The sequence below is a fragment of the Peromyscus eremicus genome, chromosome 5, assembly GCF_949786415.1.
Source record: "Peromyscus eremicus chromosome 5, PerEre_H2_v1, whole genome shotgun sequence".
Taxonomy (NCBI): domain Eukaryota; kingdom Metazoa; phylum Chordata; class Mammalia; order Rodentia; family Cricetidae; genus Peromyscus; species Peromyscus eremicus.
Window position 1 is genome coordinate 56,275,602 of NC_081420.1, and position 18,595 is coordinate 56,294,196.

At 43.4% G+C, this 18,595-nt stretch overlaps 1 pseudogene; it reads left to right on the top strand.

Annotated features, from left to right (window-relative positions):
- The first annotated feature begins 12,731 nt into the window (after positions 1-12,731).
- Positions 12,732-13,473, top strand: LOC131911055 (small ribosomal subunit protein eS6-like; annotated as a pseudogene).
- Positions 13,474-18,595: the final 5,122 nt, after the last annotated feature.

Genomic DNA, 18,595 nt, shown 5'->3' on the forward strand with positions numbered 1-18,595 from the left:
GAAGTATCCCATGACTCTCTGTTAAGCTAGAACCATGTGGCCAAAGCTGCCAAGTTCTGCTGCTTGCTGGGGCTGGAACATGGCCTCCTAGCTCAATCATATCTTGACCAGCTTTCTGTCTTTCATTTTCTAAGCTTGGCTGTCCTGAAACTTGCTCTGCAGACCAGGCTGACCTCAGATTCAGAGATCTGGCAGCCTTCACAGTGCTGGGATTAAAGGTGTGCCCCACCACATCTGGCTCTAAGCTTTTCTTTAGTTTCTTTCCCCAAGTTGGAAATGTAGCTGGGTGGGATCTTGTCTTAAGGTCACCACTCCCTTTATTCTATTTCTTAATCTGTTTATCTCCTTGAACACAGGATTTAGCTCCATTCTACTTCCTGGTGCTTTTTCTCTCCTTAAAATTTATATTTTATAATTTACCCTGCTCAGCATGCTCCTTTTCATTATAAATCTTCATTAGAGTTACCACTAATATCCACATGACAGAGTCTATATAGGCTGTTTTGAGATTTCTCCTCCCAACAGAATTAATCCAAAACGCTTCACTTTAGCCTCAGGCAGACTCTTCAGACAAGGGCAGAAGGCAGCCATTTTCTTCACCAAAATATCACAAGAACGATCTTTAGGCTACATACTAAAATTCTTCTCCTCTTAAACCTCTTGAGCGAGCCCCCGACAGTTGATATAACTCTTAGCACCTCTGTCATCTATGCTCCTACTAGTATGGCCCATTAAGCATTTCAGTGTTTTTATAACACAAAGTACCAAAGTCCTAATTCCTTCAAACAAACACATGGTCCAGCCTGTCACAGCCATACTACAGTTCCTGGTATTAACTTCTGTCCTAGGGTTTTCATTGCTGTGAAGAGACACCATGACTATGGCAACTCTTGTAAATGAAAAACATTTAATTGAGGTGTCTCACTTATAGTTTTAGAGGTTCAGTCCATTATCATCATGAAGAGGAGCATGGCAGTGTGTAGGCAGATGTGGTGCTGAAGCTGAGAGTGCTACATCTTGCAGGCAACAGAAAGTTGACTGAGACATTAGGCAGTATCCTGAGCATGGGAATCCTCAAAGCCTGCCCCCACAGTGACACACTTCCTCCAACAAGGCCGTATTTGCTCACTCCAACAAAGCCACACCTCCTAATAGTGCCACTCCCTATGAGATTATGGGTGAAAATTACATTCAAACTACCACACCAGGTGGTTCAACATTGTGTCAAGTTGTCAATCAAAATTAACCACCTTAGTTAGGGCCTGGAGATGGATCAGCAGTTAAGAGTGTGTCCTCATCTTGCAGAGGATCCCACTTTCCATCACCCAGGCATGCTCACAATCACATGTAACTCTAGTTTCAGGAATCTGACGCCCTCTTCTGGCCTCTGAGAACAACAACTCACATACAACATCCCTGCCCCCCCATAACACATATTTAGAAATAAATAAAACAATAACCATCACAATATGAATAATAAGTTTTCAGTAGTCACATTTATTCTGGCTAGTCTTTCCCCCTTCTAGAGCTTATTTATTATTTTTATTCTTTGACAAGTCCACCTCCATTCCCCCTTACCTTCCTACCCCTTCCACTGAACTCCATTCCCCTTTATCCCAGTGAATCCTCCTCCTGGTTTATTGTCTTTCTGTGGCCCACTGTGTCTAATTAATGCAGCTTGCATGAGTGGGGACTGTTTACAGGACTGTGGGCAAATTCCTTAAGGTAACAGCTTTTGTCCTGTAGAAAACTGCACTTTGAACTAGAGAGCTAGCTCAGTGAGTAAAGCATGAGAAACTGAGTTTGATTCCTGGATCCCATGTAAGAAGCTGGCAATGGCAGTGCTTGTAATCCTGGTACTTCAGAGGGAGAGATGGCCAGGTCTCTCTGTTCCCTGGCCAGCTAGCCAACCAGTGAGCTCCGGGCCAACGAGTAATCCTGTCTCAAGAAACAAGTGAATGACTCCTAAGGAACAGGGGATAACACCTGAGATTGACTTCTGGTCTCCATAAGTACAGGAGCACACCAGCACCCACATGAAAATGCACCCTCAACACACACACACACACACACACACACACACACACAAAAAAAAAAAAAAAAAGAAAAAGAAAATTTGCTTTTTATTGCAGTCAGAGTTGTGCTTTACAGACTAAGTGTGTGTGTGTGTGTGTGTGTGTGTGTGTGTGTGATATTGCATGTGATACAGAATGTGTGTGTGTATGTGTGTGTGTGATATTGTATGTAATATAGAATGTGTGTGTGAGATATTGCATGTGATATAGAATGTATGTGTGTGTTAGCATGAATGGGAGTGTGAAAGTATGAGTAGTGTGGGCTTGTGGAATGGCAAAGTGTGTTTGTGTGTAGATGAATAGATGAGTGTATATGCCTGCAAAAGTGTGAGTGTGTATGTATGTAAGTTCAGTAACCTCACATACCCACATGTTCCAGAGTTTCAGCTATTTGTGAGTATTAAATGGAAATATCCAGAAATAAAATAATCTAGATTATGCATTGTATACCACTCAAAGAAGCAAGATAAAACCTTTCTTTTCCTTCCTGGGACATGAGTTATTCTTTCATCCAGGTATATGCAGTGTATACACTACCTTCCAATTGGTCACTCAGCAGTCACTTCAGCTGTCATTTTGGTTATAGTCTAGAAGTGCTGATGTCCCAGTAACTCCTGTCTTAGTTAGGAACGGTCCTAAAGTTCAAAAGTAAAGGTGATAGTATCTAACCTAACCCAACATGACAAGCCTGTGCCCTAATTCAACTTCTAACCTTATGCCCTGACCCTAACTTTATGCACTAACCCAATGTCCTGACCCTGTGCCCTAATCCCATGCACTAACCCTATGTCCTGACCCTAACCCTAACTCTAAACCCTAACCCTAATCCTAACCCTAAACCCTAATCCTAGCCCTAAACCCCAACCCTAACCCTAAAGCCCAATTCTAAGCCTAAACCCCAACCCTAACCCTAACCCCTAACTCTAACCAAAAGATATGCCAAAGAATCTGCAGTGTGCTTCCTTTAAGCATAAAGGTGAAAGTTTTTGATAAGGAAAGAAATAGTATGCTGAAGTCGCTAAGATCTATAGTAAGGAACTCTTTTAATCTCTTACTGTGCCTAACTGTGTGCATGTGTGCATGTGTGTGTGTGTGTGTGTGTGTGTGTGTGTGCCCTTGTGCATGTGCACACCTGCATGTGTACAAGTGCACGGAGGCCAGATCAGGATGTTTTCCTGTATTCACTCTGCCTTACTGCCTTGAGACAGGTCTCTCCCTGAATTAGCATCTCACCGTTTAGATTAGTCTGGCTGTCCAGGAAGTTCTTGGGATCCACCCGTCTCCATCTCTGGTGTAGGGGTTACAGGCATGCACTGCCATGCTTGTCTTTTTTTTTGGGGGGGGGTGTTGTTTGTTTTGTTTTGATTTTTAAAAAAGCATGTATTCTGGGGACTCCAACTTGTGTCCTTAGGCTCGTGGAGCAAGTACTTTGACCCACTGAGCCATCGCTCCAGCCCCCACAGTCCTAATTTTTCAATAAAAAATTATCGTGTATATGTGTGTACAAGAGAAAGCAATCTGTGGAGAGGTTGGTATACCACTGGCTGGGCAGTCACGGGGAGACAGAAATGGACTCCTTGAAAGTAAAGTTGATGATTGTAAGAGTTGCAATCCATAAAATAGTGTAAGCATCCAGAAAGCCCATGCAGATATAAATATATCAATTGGTAAATATCCACATAAATATAATCAAGAAGCACTTGCAGTAGAGAAACCTGGCATATTTCCAGTATGACAAGGTGTAGTTTTTTCTTCTTTTCTCTTTACTCTTTGGGGGCCTGCCACCCAGATCCCAAATAATTATACACATGGAGGCTTATTATTTCTTATGAAAGCCCAGCCCAAGCTTGACTTATTTCTAGCCAGGTTTTCTTAACTTAAATTATCCCATCTATCTTTTGCCTACCTTTCTCTACTTCTGTGTATCTTCTCTGTCCTTCTTATTTCGTTCCTGGGTGGCTGGCCCCTTCTTTTCTCGCTCCTTGATCTCTCTTTTTCTTCTTCTATTTATTCTCTCCGTCCACCAGCCCCGCCTATCCTTTTTCCTGCTGAGCTATTGGCCATTCAGCTCTCTACTAGACCATCAGGTATTTTAGGCAAAGTACCACAACTCCACAGAGTTAAACAAATGCAACATAAAGGAATGCAAGACATCCTTGTATCCTTAAACAAACGTTCCATAGCATAAACACATTCAACACATCTTAAACTAATATTTTACAACAACAAGAGCTCAAAGATTATGGCCAAAATGCAGCACGTGCTGACAATTGTCTTCTACTCTAGTCTGTTGGAACCTACTTGAAAAGTAAAAGGACTGCCTAAAACAGTCATTAGGTGGGTGGGGGGTATTTTTACAATTACTTTTAGTCTCATTTGCAGACATGTCCCAAAGTGAACATACGTACACTTTTTCTTGGTTTAGAGTTTTACAATGCTTTTGGCTGTCCATTCTAGTTTCATTCTGCTGCTGTGATAAACCCTGCTGAGCATCTTGGGTAAGGAAAGGTGTTCTTTGTCTTACACTTCCAGGTCACAGTCCATCATTAAGGGATGTCAAGGTAGGAGCTCAGGGCTGGAACTTGAAGGTAGGCTTGCTTGCTATTCTGCACATTGTTACCGTGAATTAAAGAACCCACTTCACAGCCAAAGAAATCCATCAGGAACCGTGGAGAATGTTGCTTGCTTGCTGGCTCATGGGTCGGTTTATACTGAGCTTTCTGATACAGTTCAGGGCCAGTTGCCTAGGGATGCTGCTGCCCACAGGGGGATGGGCCCTTCAACATCAGTTAACAATCAAGACAATCCCTCACAGACATGACCCAGGCCAGTCTGATCTAGGCAGTTCCTCAATTGAGACTATCTATCCTCTCAGATGACTCTAGGTTTCATCAAGGTGACAGTTAAATCTAATCAGACACTATCAAAAGAAGATCAAAACAAAACGAAATCCTCCTCACAGTTGGAGTTCTCAGTCCTTGGACAAACAGCTCAAGGGGAATCTTCTTACGCTTTTTCCCCCATACACATATAATCCTGAAAAGGTACATAAACAAACCATGTTTTTTTCTAACTCCAAATGGGAAGCTATTGCTTCCGAAGCAGGCAAGCATAGGGAATATCTCAGTAGCTGGGGCTCCGCTTGTCTTGGGCTATGCACACATTGTTTTTTTAACAATGCACTTGATAGCCTGAGATGATTACCTAAACGCACTGAGCACACACCCCTTTCTGAACAATGCACTGGGCAACTTGTTAGCAACATAGGACCCCCAGGCTGTATGCACATCCCTCTCTGAACAATGGGATATGTTTCTGCTTCCCTTAATGACAATCAAACAGCCAGATCCCATTTAGTTATACTTCAGTTATTTCTGGTTGTAAGGGTGGGGAGGACAATCTTGTCTGAACTGGTTTAGGTTACATGTAAAATAAGGGAAACTGTATCTCCAACATTTATTTTTTAAGGAGGATCCCCTACTTGTTGTCTTATGCATTTGGGCATACATATGATTAATCCAATGCATTATGGAAAGAGACATACACAGAGAAACGGTTATATAGCTGGACAACTATCAATCAAAATGGAGATGCACCCAACTTATACCCTTAGTAACCAAACTCCTCCTTCTCTTAAACCCCATAAAAGAATCTCTAAACAATAATCTGCGCCTTGAGTATCCTCACTCACGACCTGCTGTCAATTTTTAAATTGCATTTATTTATTCATTTGTTTGTTTATTTTCATTGCATGTCTGTATGCATGCAGGTCAGAGGATGACCTCCAGGAGTTGGTTCTCTCCTTTCACCGTGTGGATTCCAGGGATCCAATTCAGACCATCAGTCTCAGAGGCAAAGCGCCGCTATCCACTGAGCCCTGCTGTCAACTTGACAGCATATTTATTCTTTCTTTTCTTTTCTTTTCCTCCTTTCTTTAGTCATTTTGAGACAGATCTCACTATGTAGCCCTGGCTGGTCTACATAGTGAGTAGATCAGCCTGGCCTTGAACTCACAGAGATTGGCTTACCTCCGCCTCCTGAGTGCTGGGATTAAAGGTGGGTACCCCAGGCCTGGCTAACAGCACATTCCTGGTTTGCATTATCACTCTGCTTTGAATAGAGAAAGTATTCTTACTACTTTTTGATCTGAGTGCACTTTTATTTAGTTCTTGAACAAGATACCAAGAACCTAGATATATCCAGCCCAGATCCCCAACACTAACACCAATTCTAAATAATAATAATAATGACATTTGAGTATAAAAGTGAAATTTGTTTGCAAAAGGTCACATAAGCTACAAACTTCTGAAATAAACAAAATAAAACAGAACACGTAATATGAGCCAATAGAAAATGGGATAAATGACATTAATGGGAAAATATCATGGAAGACTAAACTCAAACAGGCATAAAATGCATGAAAATTTCATAGCTTACGAACAATTAGGGAAATGCAAACTAGCAGCAGCACTGAACTACCATGTTCTCCCCACCAAACCAGCAAAAATGAAAAGCCACTGACAGCTTGTAGGAACATTCTCCTCATCTGCATTCTTTAAATTGCAAAGTACTTCCCTGGCAAGCAAATGGCAGTATAGTCAGCCCAGAACTTCCTCTCCCGAATGCCTGACTCCTGCAAATTAAAGCAAATATATGAGGCTATCTATTATTACATTGTTAGCAGCAGGCAGGAATGGAAAAAACCCGAATGCCCATTAGTGAGAGAATGGCTGCAAAACTACAATTATTTACTGTAGGCTAGCCAGCCGTGAAAATAAACAAATTAAGACATTTACCAGATGACTTGGAGAGATTTCCATGAGGAACTGAGAAATGCATGCTTGAGCAGAGCGATTTCATGACTGTGAAACCAAGGGAGCCCCAAGCACCGTGTGTGTGTGTGTGTGTGTGTGTGTGTGTGTGTGTGTGTGTGTGTGTGTGTAGGCAGAGATCAGTGTTGAGTGAATGTCTTCCTCAATTACTCTGGACCTTTTATTTTGACACAGGGCCTCAGTGAATCTGGAGTTCACAGATTCATCTAGACTGTCTGGAGTCACCCTGGCTTCCCCTCCCCAGTGCCAGGACTACAAATGTGTGCCTCCATTCCTGGGTTTTTTTTTTTTTTTTTTTTTTTAAATGTGGATCCTGGTGGTGGAACTTTGGTCCTTTTGATAGTGTGGCAAGCGCTTAACCACTTGAGCAATGTCCTCATCTTAGAATCTTTTTGTCAAATAGTTTCTCTCTGCGGAACCTAGGCTGGCCTGACCCTTCAAGTATTTTGACGCTTTGGGCCATATAGACTTTATTCTCCCTTGTCCTTGTTCACTCTTTGACGGAGTCCAGTTTGACTTTCACCACTCAGCAAAACTTCTGTGGTCAGTCACCGATCCTCTCAGAGTCCCAGAGACAGCCGCCGCTTTTCAGGGTTTAGCCCAATAGCTCTCTAAGCAGCCAAGAATTCTCTGTTTTTCACTCTGCTGATACCACATACTCCTCCTGGCTTTCCTTGACTCTTTGGTTGGTCATTTGTGTGTGTGTGTGTGTGTGTGTGTGTGTGTGTGTGTGTGTGTGAGAGAGAGAGAGAGAGAGAGAGAGAGAGAGAGAGAGAGAGAGAGAGAGCAGGTGCATATGTGTGTGTATATGTGTTCAGAGACCCAAAGACAAAGTCTGGTAGTGTCCCTTAGGTGCCATCTATCTTTAATTCTTTGAGACAGGGTCTCTCACTAGTCTAGAACTCACCAAATAGACCATGTTGGTTGCCAATGAGCCCCAGGGACTCATCTGTCTCTGCCCCTTATCCCAGTGCTGGGATTTCATGTACACACTACCACACCAGGATGAAAACAATTTTTTTTATGTGTGTGGATGTTTTGCCTGTATGTGCCTGTGTGCTGTGTGTGCTGTGTTCTTAGAGGACAGAGTTGGAATAGGATCCTCTGAAGCTGATGTTGCAGACGGTTGTGAGATACCAAGCAGGTGCTAGGAACCAAACCCGGGTCCTTTGGAAGAGCAGTTAGTGCTCTGAGCTGAGCCTTTTCTCTCTACCCCACCCCATTCTTTTAAGCACACCAGCTGCTTTCTTTGGGAGCACACACAAGAACCTGGGGAACAAACACCGGTTCTGGTGGGTTAGCAAGGAAAAACGTTTACCAGCTGAGCTATCTTCCCAGCTCTTTACTAATTTCTTGACCTCTAAACGAAATAATCTTGTGCTTAGTCTTGGGTCTCCTTAAGTCTTATTTTTCTGTAGGAAAACTTTTGAACCCAAAGACTTTGAGCAGCGTCCAATTCTTTCTTGGAGGAAATACAACTTGCAGACGCTAGAGGTCGCTACTGTACCATAAAAACACGGCCTGTCAGTGGAAACCCTTAACAACATCTTCCGCGAAACAATGATGGTGTCTTATTCCCAGGGGTGGAAAGGGAGTGGGCTATGGAGAAAAACCACGGTTTGAGAAGAAAGGTGAGCAGTTTCTAGTTTCTGAGGGTGGTTGTCACCTGCGGGTGTTTTGAAATATCGACTTGAAATCTAAGTAAATACCGGGGACTTAGAGTTTCCACTTGGTTTTCAGATTTTTATCTTTGGTCGAACATCCAAACCTTCTCACCGCCTGAAGCGCTGGAAACACAACAAAACAAAACTCAACCAAGACAGACTCTGTGGTGGTTGCTGCACAGACTGCTGAGAAATTATCGCCCCTCTGGGTTTCATTTTGGTAGTCCAGAATCAGGCTTGAGGTAACTGAGCGGCTGCTCTCATATTTAGAGTGCATACAATTTAAGATTATTCTGGGGCTGTGTCTCCACTCACAAAGCATTAGGACCTGAGTGTGACCTCCAGAACTCATGTACAAGGCCAGACACAGTGACGTGTGTGTGTGTGTGTGTGTGTGTGTGTGTGTGTGTGTGTGTGTGTAATCCCAGTGATGACAAGGCAGGAGGCAGGCACATTAGATCCTGAAACTCCTTGCCCAGCTAGCCTAGGCTGTTTAGTGAAGTGCCTGGCCAATGAGAGACCCTGTGTCAAACAAAAACTGGCAAATGCCTGAGAAACATCACCCAAGGTTGTCCTCTGATGTCCACACAAGCACACACACCTGCAACCTTCCCCCACCGCCGCCGCCACCACGATTCTCAGTCTCTTAAGATGATGCTCTGTCTCTTGATCCATCCATGCTGGTCCCAATCCTCTTCCCTGGACCTTGAATTTCCCTGTCACCTCAGCTGGACAATGAAGTGGCCAGATGAGTGGTCAGGTGAGCAATCAGGACTCTTGGTGGGGGGAAGGGTGTGTGATGATTTCTGTCCCGTGGAGTCCTTCCTGTTCTCACCCCACCCCCCAGTCCCTGCCCTGGCCTCCCTAATGTCAGGGAACTTGAAGGCCCTTTGTATCATCACTTATGTGCCTGACTGCTTCCTTGCAAGGGTCTCAGGCCCTTGGCTGTCTCCCAGAGAGCTGTTTCAATGTCTTACAAGCTGCCTATGATTCTCTCAAATGTGTTTGTTCTGAAAGTCTATCAGGCAGCCAGAGATGTAAACTGTCATTTTCCAAAGAACAAGGTCCTTGCTTTTAAAACCGATTATGTATTATTTACATTTAAAATATCACAAGAGAATGTCTGGCTTCAGTTCACAGTCAAGACATGTCCACAGACATGCCCACAAGCCAGTCTGATCTGGGCCATCCTCCGGCTGAGACTCCCTTCTCAGCTGACCCTAGGCGGTGTGAAGTTGACCGTTCAAGCTAAACAGGACAGGTAGACACCGTGAGAACTCAGGCTCCTCCCAGTCACGGTCCGCCTGCGGGGTCTCTTGCTCCTCAGAGGAGGCAGGAGACAGAGCAAAGCCTGATTCCTCCTTTCCATCCTCTGCTCTCTGCTCTCCACCCCCTGCCAGCAGCTCTCACTGCCTGCCCTCACCCAGCTCCTGGAGTGCAGCTCAGGAAACCACGGGACTTTCTGTCTGAACTCCCATGGCTACTTACGGAATCACAGAGGTTAGAGGGAAGATTAAAGATGAAATAAACGAATTATCATGCTTGGAGAGCTCTCTAACTACCTTTGACAAAGGAGTTATGCTTCCGTGCTTATTTAGATCCAAGAAACTTTTGGCCTCCCAAGGAGGCTTATCTGTCACTTATCTATCATTTGTCCTTTGATGATGCATACATATTTTCTATCTATCTGCCTATCTATCTATCTATCTATCTATCTATCTATCTATCTATCTATCTATCATCTATCACCTATGCGTGTATGTATATATGTATGTATGTACGTATATATGTATCTATGTATGTATGTACGTATCTATCTATTTATCTATCCATCTATCATCTATTACCTATCCATCTATGTGTGTGTCTCCTTCTATTCACAGAGGTTCCTTGACTCAGGTTAACATTATGTCCCAATAAACCTAATATAGGCTAAAAAAAATGCATTTAAAACACCTAACCCTGGGCTAGAGAGATGACTCAGAGGTTAAGAATACTTGCTGCTGTTCCAAGAGAATTTGAGTTCAGTTCCCAACATCTATATCAAGTGACTCACAACCACCTGGAACTCCAGCTACATGAAATCTGATGCCCTCTTCTGGCCTTCATGGTGTCTGGACACATGTGGCATACATTCTTCCTCATACATGCATAAAATAATAAGCACCTAACCTACTGAATGTCATTGAATATCAAGTTGTCACTGCAGAGCATCCGTTGTTCCCCCTGTGACTATGTGGCTGGCTGAGATTGTGGCTTGCTGTGGCTGTCCAGGGTCATGAGAAAACATCACACCTCATACTGCTCACCAAAGGAAAGACCGAAATGCAAAATTCAAAGTATGATCTCTATTGAGTGCCTAGTGCTCTTGTCCTTTCATAAAGTTAGAAAATAGTAAGTTGGAAATTTCTATCTATCTATCTATCTATCTATCTATCTATCTATCTATCTATCTACCTATCATCTATCTGTCTACCTATCATCACCCATATATCTTTATCAACCATTCACCATTCTACTTATTTATCTATAAAATGAATCTTTCTATAGTCCATTTTATCTATCACTATTTCTTTGTCTTGTCTTTCCTTGTGTGCATCTATGTTATATATGTTCACAGTCATGAATGCACATAATTTAAAAGCTCTTCAGAGATGTCTCTTTCGTGCTCTCTTTCTCAGGTTCTGGATTTTGAGATTCTGTCTGGCTTTTGTTAAAAAAGATGAGGATATATCTCATCCACTCCTTCATACAGAAATCTTCTCTTCCCTTCTGAGTCTGTTTGATTAAATTTGCATTTATGTAATTATTTATGTATGGCTATTACTTAGAGGAATCTACTTAATGTATTATGATTACCGTCTCTACAATTCACAGTCAGTTCCGTTCCTTTCTGAAATCCATGACTCCGTGGCTTAGGATTTCTCTCTTTACTATGCCAAGTCTTCCTCAACTTCTTTCCATCTTCTGAAACTTTCTAACATCTTTCCTCTGTTGTCTTTTTTTTCTTTGTCTTTTTAAATGACGTAACTTTCTTTGCAAAGCTTAGTTGAAGGTGGGAAGGAATTGAATGAATACCCTGATTTTGCACCAAGGCATTATGTTTTTTTACTATTCCCTTAGGTAACTTAAAACTAGAAGACCGTTTCCATTTTAAAACACACTTACACATGTAGCTTTCTGGCTCCAGGAATTTGACCCTGCTCCTGAATGTCATTGTAAAGGACGCCCTGAAGGAAAAGCCATCCCCGGCCACCATCACTTGGTGTGGTCAATAAAGGCTTCAGCCGGACCTTGGGAGTGGATTAACTTTAGGGTTGTTTACAAGACTCACGGGCCTTCTGGGCAGGCAGGAGAGAATGAGTAAAGGTTCTGGGACAGGAATGGACACATTGAGACATTGTGGAGGGAACAATGAGTCATCAGCATGACATAAATAGCTGGGTGCTATATTGTGTAATCATTTAGTTGATCTCTCTGTATCTTCACACACACATACACACACACACACACACACACACACACACACACACACACACAGAGTGTCCTCTACTCCTCCCTCAACTCTTGTTTCAGGAACATAAATGTGTTAACCTAGGACCCTGGAATCATTTCAATTAAATATTCTCCCTTCCTCTTACCAGGTGTATTTCATGTTGGACACTTGTGGTTAGCTTCCTTGTGCCTTTTTATTCCTCAGACTCAGTCTTCTCCTTTAATACATAGATAGCCATAGCTTCTGTTCCTCTGGACATCTCCCCCTCCCCCCCCCAAGATGGGAAGGCAAAGTAAAGAAGGAAGAAGTGATGGGGGAGATCTTCCTGGATTTGAACTATTGTGACTGGATCCTGGCATTTCTGCATCTGGTAGGTGGTTAAAGCTGGTGCTCACTCATCATTGTGTCCTGGATGGGTCCATTTGAGAATGAGCTATCTCTCAGTGTTCTTCTTGCTGTTGACAAAAACATCTCTTCTGCGACGACTGATAGTTTGTGAGTTTTTCCTCTTGCTAACTGAAAGATGAGCACATCCTTCATAGTACTCTCTCATAGTCCACAAATTGTCCACAGGAAGTGCCTGTGCCCCGTTGTCTGAGTGTGCAGAAGTAGTATAGGCTCTGTGAAGACACCCGCTTTCTTGTTCTTTCTTGGCTGTGTCAAGATGAAGCTGAAGATCTCCTCACCAGCTGTTGGAAACTCAATGAAGTGGAGGGTGACCACAAACGTCGTATTTTCTATGGGAAACGTGTGGTCACCAAAGTAGCTGCTGGTACTCTGAATGAAGAGTGGAAGGGTTATGTGGTCCGGATTAGTGGTGGGAACAGCAAACAAGTTTTCACATGAAGCAAAATGTCTTGACTCACAGCAGACAGAATGTGCCTGCTGTTGAGTAAGGGGAATTCTTTTTATAGACCAAGGGGGACTTCAGAGGAAGTGCAAGTTTGTTCAGGATGTACTGTGGATGCCAATCTAAGTATTCTTAACTTGGTTATTAAAAAAAAAGGAAAGAAGGATATTTCTGGACTGACAGGCACCACTGTGTTTGGGTGGTTAGGGCCCCAAAGAGCTAGAAAAACCTGGAAGCTTTTCAAATCTCTCTAAAGAAGATGATGTTGTCAGAAAGCCCTTAAACAAAGAAGCTAGGAAGAAGCCCCAGACCACAGCACATCTCTTGTGACTTCACCTGTTTGCCACACAAACGCCCACGCCTTGCTCTGAAGAAACAACACACCAAGAAAAACGGGGAGGCTACAGAATGTGCTAAACATTTGGTCAGAAAAATGAAGGAAGCCAGAGAAAGAAATCTTTATCCCTTCAAAAGAAATAAGTATATCTCTCTTTCCAACACCTTTGGATGGGGGCCAAGGAGCAGTCCTCATCTCTGTTGGCAAGATGGAGTCTGAGTGTAAGCACAATGTGGTATGATAGGGACTTGGAGGTGTTCTGAGAACTCTACCAAGCCTGCACCAGACCGTGTCCCTGAACCAGTTTCCCCAGATGTGGAGTTAACCATGACCTGAAGCTGGGAGAGCCCATAACTCTCGGGTCAGTCACAGCCAGTGATGGAAAGATACAGCTGGAAACCTGTATGCACATCATAGTGGAGCAGAACCTCGTGTCAAGAGGTTTGGGTTCAAGTTTCCATTGTCAACTTTCTGGTATGGTCTGAGGTTAGTGGCTGTCACCCGCCACCACAGTTCTTTTGCTCTTCAAGTAGATACATTAATAAATGATTCCAGAGGTTTCTGTAAGAATAAGAGGACACATGTAAGAACTATTTCCAATCTAAAATATGAAGCAGACCTTAACATTGTTAACTGTCCAACAAACCATACAGGAAACATTTGTTATAAAACCGAGGGGAAATGAGGCACTGTTTTCAGTAAAGCAGAGAGGGAATAAAAGTGGATAGGTTGTTATTCCTAAGGGCTAAAAGTCTTCCTATACTTGTGTGTTCTGGGGGGCGGAGGAGGTGTCTCTGTGTGGCAGCTGGGTGCCTGGGCAGGGGTTGTGAGGGAGAAGAGAGCTGACAGGAACTGGGGTTGGCCCCACATCTGGAGAGTGGTATCAGTGGGTACCTGTGTATGGAAAGAATTGCTCACTGACATTTTAGCTTCTTAGGATTTTGATTCATATTAGAACCAGAAAAGACTCAAGTTAGAAGGGACCTCAGCTGTCTCCCTGCTGACCCTCTTAGTTGGGGTGATGAAATGACTTGTTCAAGATGGCAAAGCAAACTCAAGAAAAGGCCATCCCTCCCCGCGGGCTGTCCACTCCAGGCTATGGATTCTCTTTCTCTCCTGTGTGGGTGGATTTGGTCAACATCTGTGAACGTTTTCATCTGGAGCAAGGGAAACGCAAGCGCTTGTTTCCGCACACAGCCAGAGGTTTAGTGTTCTGGTCAACCTTGACTGTCAACTTGACACAGTCTGGAGCCATTCGAGAGAAGTCTCGACTGAGGAACTGGATGGATCAGATTGTCCTGTGGGCATGTTTGTAGGGAATTGCCTTATGTGGGAGGGAATAGAGAAGAGAGACTTGACTGGTAAAAATGAATAGAAATGCAGTGAGAAATAAGAAGGAATGTGTGCATCTGGTGACAAGTATAAAGTAAGAGTGAAAGCAATAAACAGTTTACTCCTCTGTACTGTGTGTGTGTGTGTGTGTGTGTGTGTGTGTGTGTGCAGGTCGGTGTGTGAGTGTATGTGCTTGTCTGTGTGTGTCTTTGTGTGTATATGCAAGTCAGTGTGTGAGTGCATGTGCTTGTGTGTATGTGTATGGAGGTTGGTGTGTGAGTGCATGTGCTTGTGTGTGTGTGTGTGTGTGTGTGTGTGCAGTCAGTGTGTGAGTGTATGTGTTTGTCTGTGTGTGTCTTTATCTGTGTGTATATGCAAGTCAGTGTGTGAGTGCATGTGCTTGTGCTTGTGTGTGTGTGTGTGTGTGTGTGTGTGTGTGTGTGTGTATGCAGGTCGGTGTGTGAGTGCACGTTAGTGTGTATGTGCTTGCAGAGGTCAGAGGTAGATGTCAGCTGTCTTCCTATTTTCCTATTACTCTCCACCACATTGTTTGAAACTGTACCTGGAGCTCACTGACTTGGCCAGCATGGCTGACTGAGGAGTCCCAGGGAATCTACCTGTCTCCCCTGCCCCCAGGACTGGGACTGCAGATGTGTACCAGTGTCCAGTTTTTACATGGGTCCTGGGGATTCAAACTCAGGTAACCTGCTTGCACAGTAAACTCTACCCCATGAGCTATTTCTCCAGTCTTCAACTCTATGCTTTCAATCACTCTTTTAGCAGTATGAATTTTTTTTAAGTCATTGCATTCAAAACTATTATTCAAAGATATGGGATGAACTAATGTGAAACACTCTTATTGCAGCCTAAGAAATGATATACACTTCCTCTCATATTGTTGAATACTCAAGCAGGTTGTTGGTTAAATGTTGTCTTAGTCCCTGTTCTATTGCTGTGAACATACACCATGACCGCGGCAACTCTTATAAAAGAAAGCATTTAACTGGGGCTTGCTTACAGTTTCAGAGGTTTAGTCCATTATCATCATAGTAGGGTGCATGGCAGCACACAGGCAGACATGGTGCTGGAGAAGTAGCTGAGAGTTCTGCATCCGGATCTGCAGGCAGCAGGAAGGGAGAGACACTGGACCTGGCTTGAGCTTTTGAAACTTCAAATCCCATCGCCAGTGACACACTTCCTCCAACAGTGCCATAGCTACTCCTGGGCCACACTTAGACCAACAAGGCCAGACTTGCTCCAACAAGGCCACATCTCCTAATCTTTCTCAAGTAGTGCCATTCCCTGAAGACTAAGCATTCGAATACATGAGCCTATGGAGGACATTCTTATTCAAAGCACCACAGTGTGCTATCTTTCTGATGTGACTGTCTTGCATGAGGAGGGTGTCTGGGTTGAGGGGAGGGACTCTCTGAGTTGCATAGAGTACTGGTGTTGGAAGAGAATGACAGAGCAGAGGTGAGACCACACAGAGTTTCTTCCTTGAAGATCTACTGTTCTATTTTATTTTTGAAAGACATCCCAGAGTGAGTATTGCTGGAAACTCAAGGGCAAGTTGCTCCTTGATGAGTGTCACATCTGATAGTCCTAGAGGGAGAAAGGCGGGTTTCCTGACCTTATCTGAGTCATCCAAAAGAGGACCAAAGATTGTGGGTGGTGGTGGCGCACGCCTTTAATCCCAGCACTCGGGAGGCAGAGGTAGGTGGATCTCTGTGAGTTCGAGGCCAGCCTGGGCTACAGAGTGAGTTCCAGGAAAGGAGCAAAGCTACACATAGAAACCCTGTCTCGAAAAACAAAACAAAACAAAACAAAAAAAAAGAGAACCAAAGATCTTACTATGTATCACGAAACTGTCCTTAGACAGTTTGCTGGATTCTGGATACTAATGTTAGAAGAAAGGAAACTAACAACCCTTTTTGTTTAGTAGATCTATTACTCCACATCATTTACCTGCATTCAGGATTGATATTTATATTCCCAACATACCTTCATAGTCACTAGCCACCAGAATTGACACCAGTTCATAAACAATGTTGACAGACATACTGTGTGAACCCACTGAAAATTAGAGCCACATGGCGAGCATCTCTCTGTCACAGACATGCTTGACCTAAAAACACACAAAAGAGAGGAGAAGGGAGATGGGCTGGGTAGACCCAGGGGGTGCCCAAAGCCATCTAGCCATCTGTGGGAATGCAAATACTTTAGCTGTAAGTAAACACAGCAAATCTAGCCTTGAGGACATGGTAGGGGGAGTATTGATGAGTCCCGCCCCTGGGGGTTTTCACTCCAACAGCTCATTACCTCATTGACATTCCTGGTGTCTTGACACAGACAGCCCCCCCCCCCACACACACACAGCCTGTTAGACATTTGCAGCAAAATGGTGCAGAACATAACATGAATGTCACAAGAGAACAGCTGGTTACCCTGGAGTGTGTGTGTGTGTGTGTGTGTGTGTGTGTGTGTGTGTGTGTGTGTGTGTGTGTGTGTGTGTGTGTGGTGAAGGGGGGGCAGGGCTGTGGGTAACATGGCTTCCTTGCACTTTCCCTTCCTGACAGCTGAGAGGGAAGTCAGGAGATGAAACCCATCTCTGGACACAGATTAAGGCAGCCATGGGGCCAGGATGATACCTGCCAACGAAGAAACACATTGTTGTCTTTTCCTGCAAGACTCCAGGCCCACACAGTCCCCTGGCTTGTCTGGTCATCTGGGACCACTTGTTTTGATTCCAAGTTGTGCAGGGGAAAAAGTCCCCTGGCAACTCTCTTGTCAAACTTGTGGAGTAAATGTAAGGAAGTACTCCACCCTCCACCCCACCCCATTAGATCCCTCTTCACTCTGAAAACTTTGAAAAGGATTAGCTAACACAGTGAAAGGAGTTGAAACCTGGCAAAAAGTATTAAAGCTACAAAATAACTAAGCCTCTGAACTGGTGTTGGACTCAGGATGAAAAGAAATAGAATGGCCCAGAAATGGATGCCTCTTTCCTTGTAAACCCCTAGAGAATAGCTAAGCTAGTTTCTCACTTCATGGTTAATGGGATGGTGGGGTGTCTGGGCTAATCATAGTGGGGGAGGTTGAATTACCATCTGCACCCGGCACAGGATGGTGCAAATGAGCATGGGCTTGCCTGCAAAGTCTTTGCTTTTAATAGAAAAACATAATCACGATAAATATTTTTTACAATGTTGACAAAAGAATGTTTCTTTGAAATTTATCTTAAAAACACACATATAGCCAGGCTTGGTCATCTCTTCATTGTCTTATTACTGTTAACGGGATAAATTTCTTAACTTTTCAAATTGTTCGTTTTTAGTGTATAGAGATGCTACTAAGGTTTTGAATGTGTTTGAGGGGAGGGAACGAGGTGAGTAGATTCATGTGGTGACCAGAGGTTGACCTTGGGCATTGTTTCTCCAGCACGATCCAGCTTACACTTTTGAAGGAGGATCTCTCACTAGCGTGGGGTTTGCGGGACAGGCAGTCTAACCAAATCTGTGAGTTTCAGGTTCCGTAAGAGACCCTACCTAAAATAAAATAAAGACTGAGAATAATCGAGGAAGATACCTCCTATCAGCTGCCAGCCTCCACATGCATGCTCACGTATGTGTGCACACTTGTACATATTTTTGCACACACATATGACTATGCATACACAAACACAAAACCTATGTGATAAATCTAATTTTAGAAACTCATATTTTCTGTTTTTACTAGGAAACTGTCCATTTTATCTGGGTTTTAAAAATATACTGACACGAAATCATATATATTTATACTTAATAATATATCACTTCCTTTTTGGTTTTGTAATTAAGACTCACAATAGTTTTTCAATTATTTTTATGACAAGCAAGTAAGGAGTTTTTTCACTTAAAAAGTCAAAGCTTGGATTTATTAGTGAAGTCTGCTGCACACTTTCTTAGTATATTTCTGCCATTTGTTTATAAAACTTTCTGTTTTCCAGTTGATATGGTTTCTGTGTAAT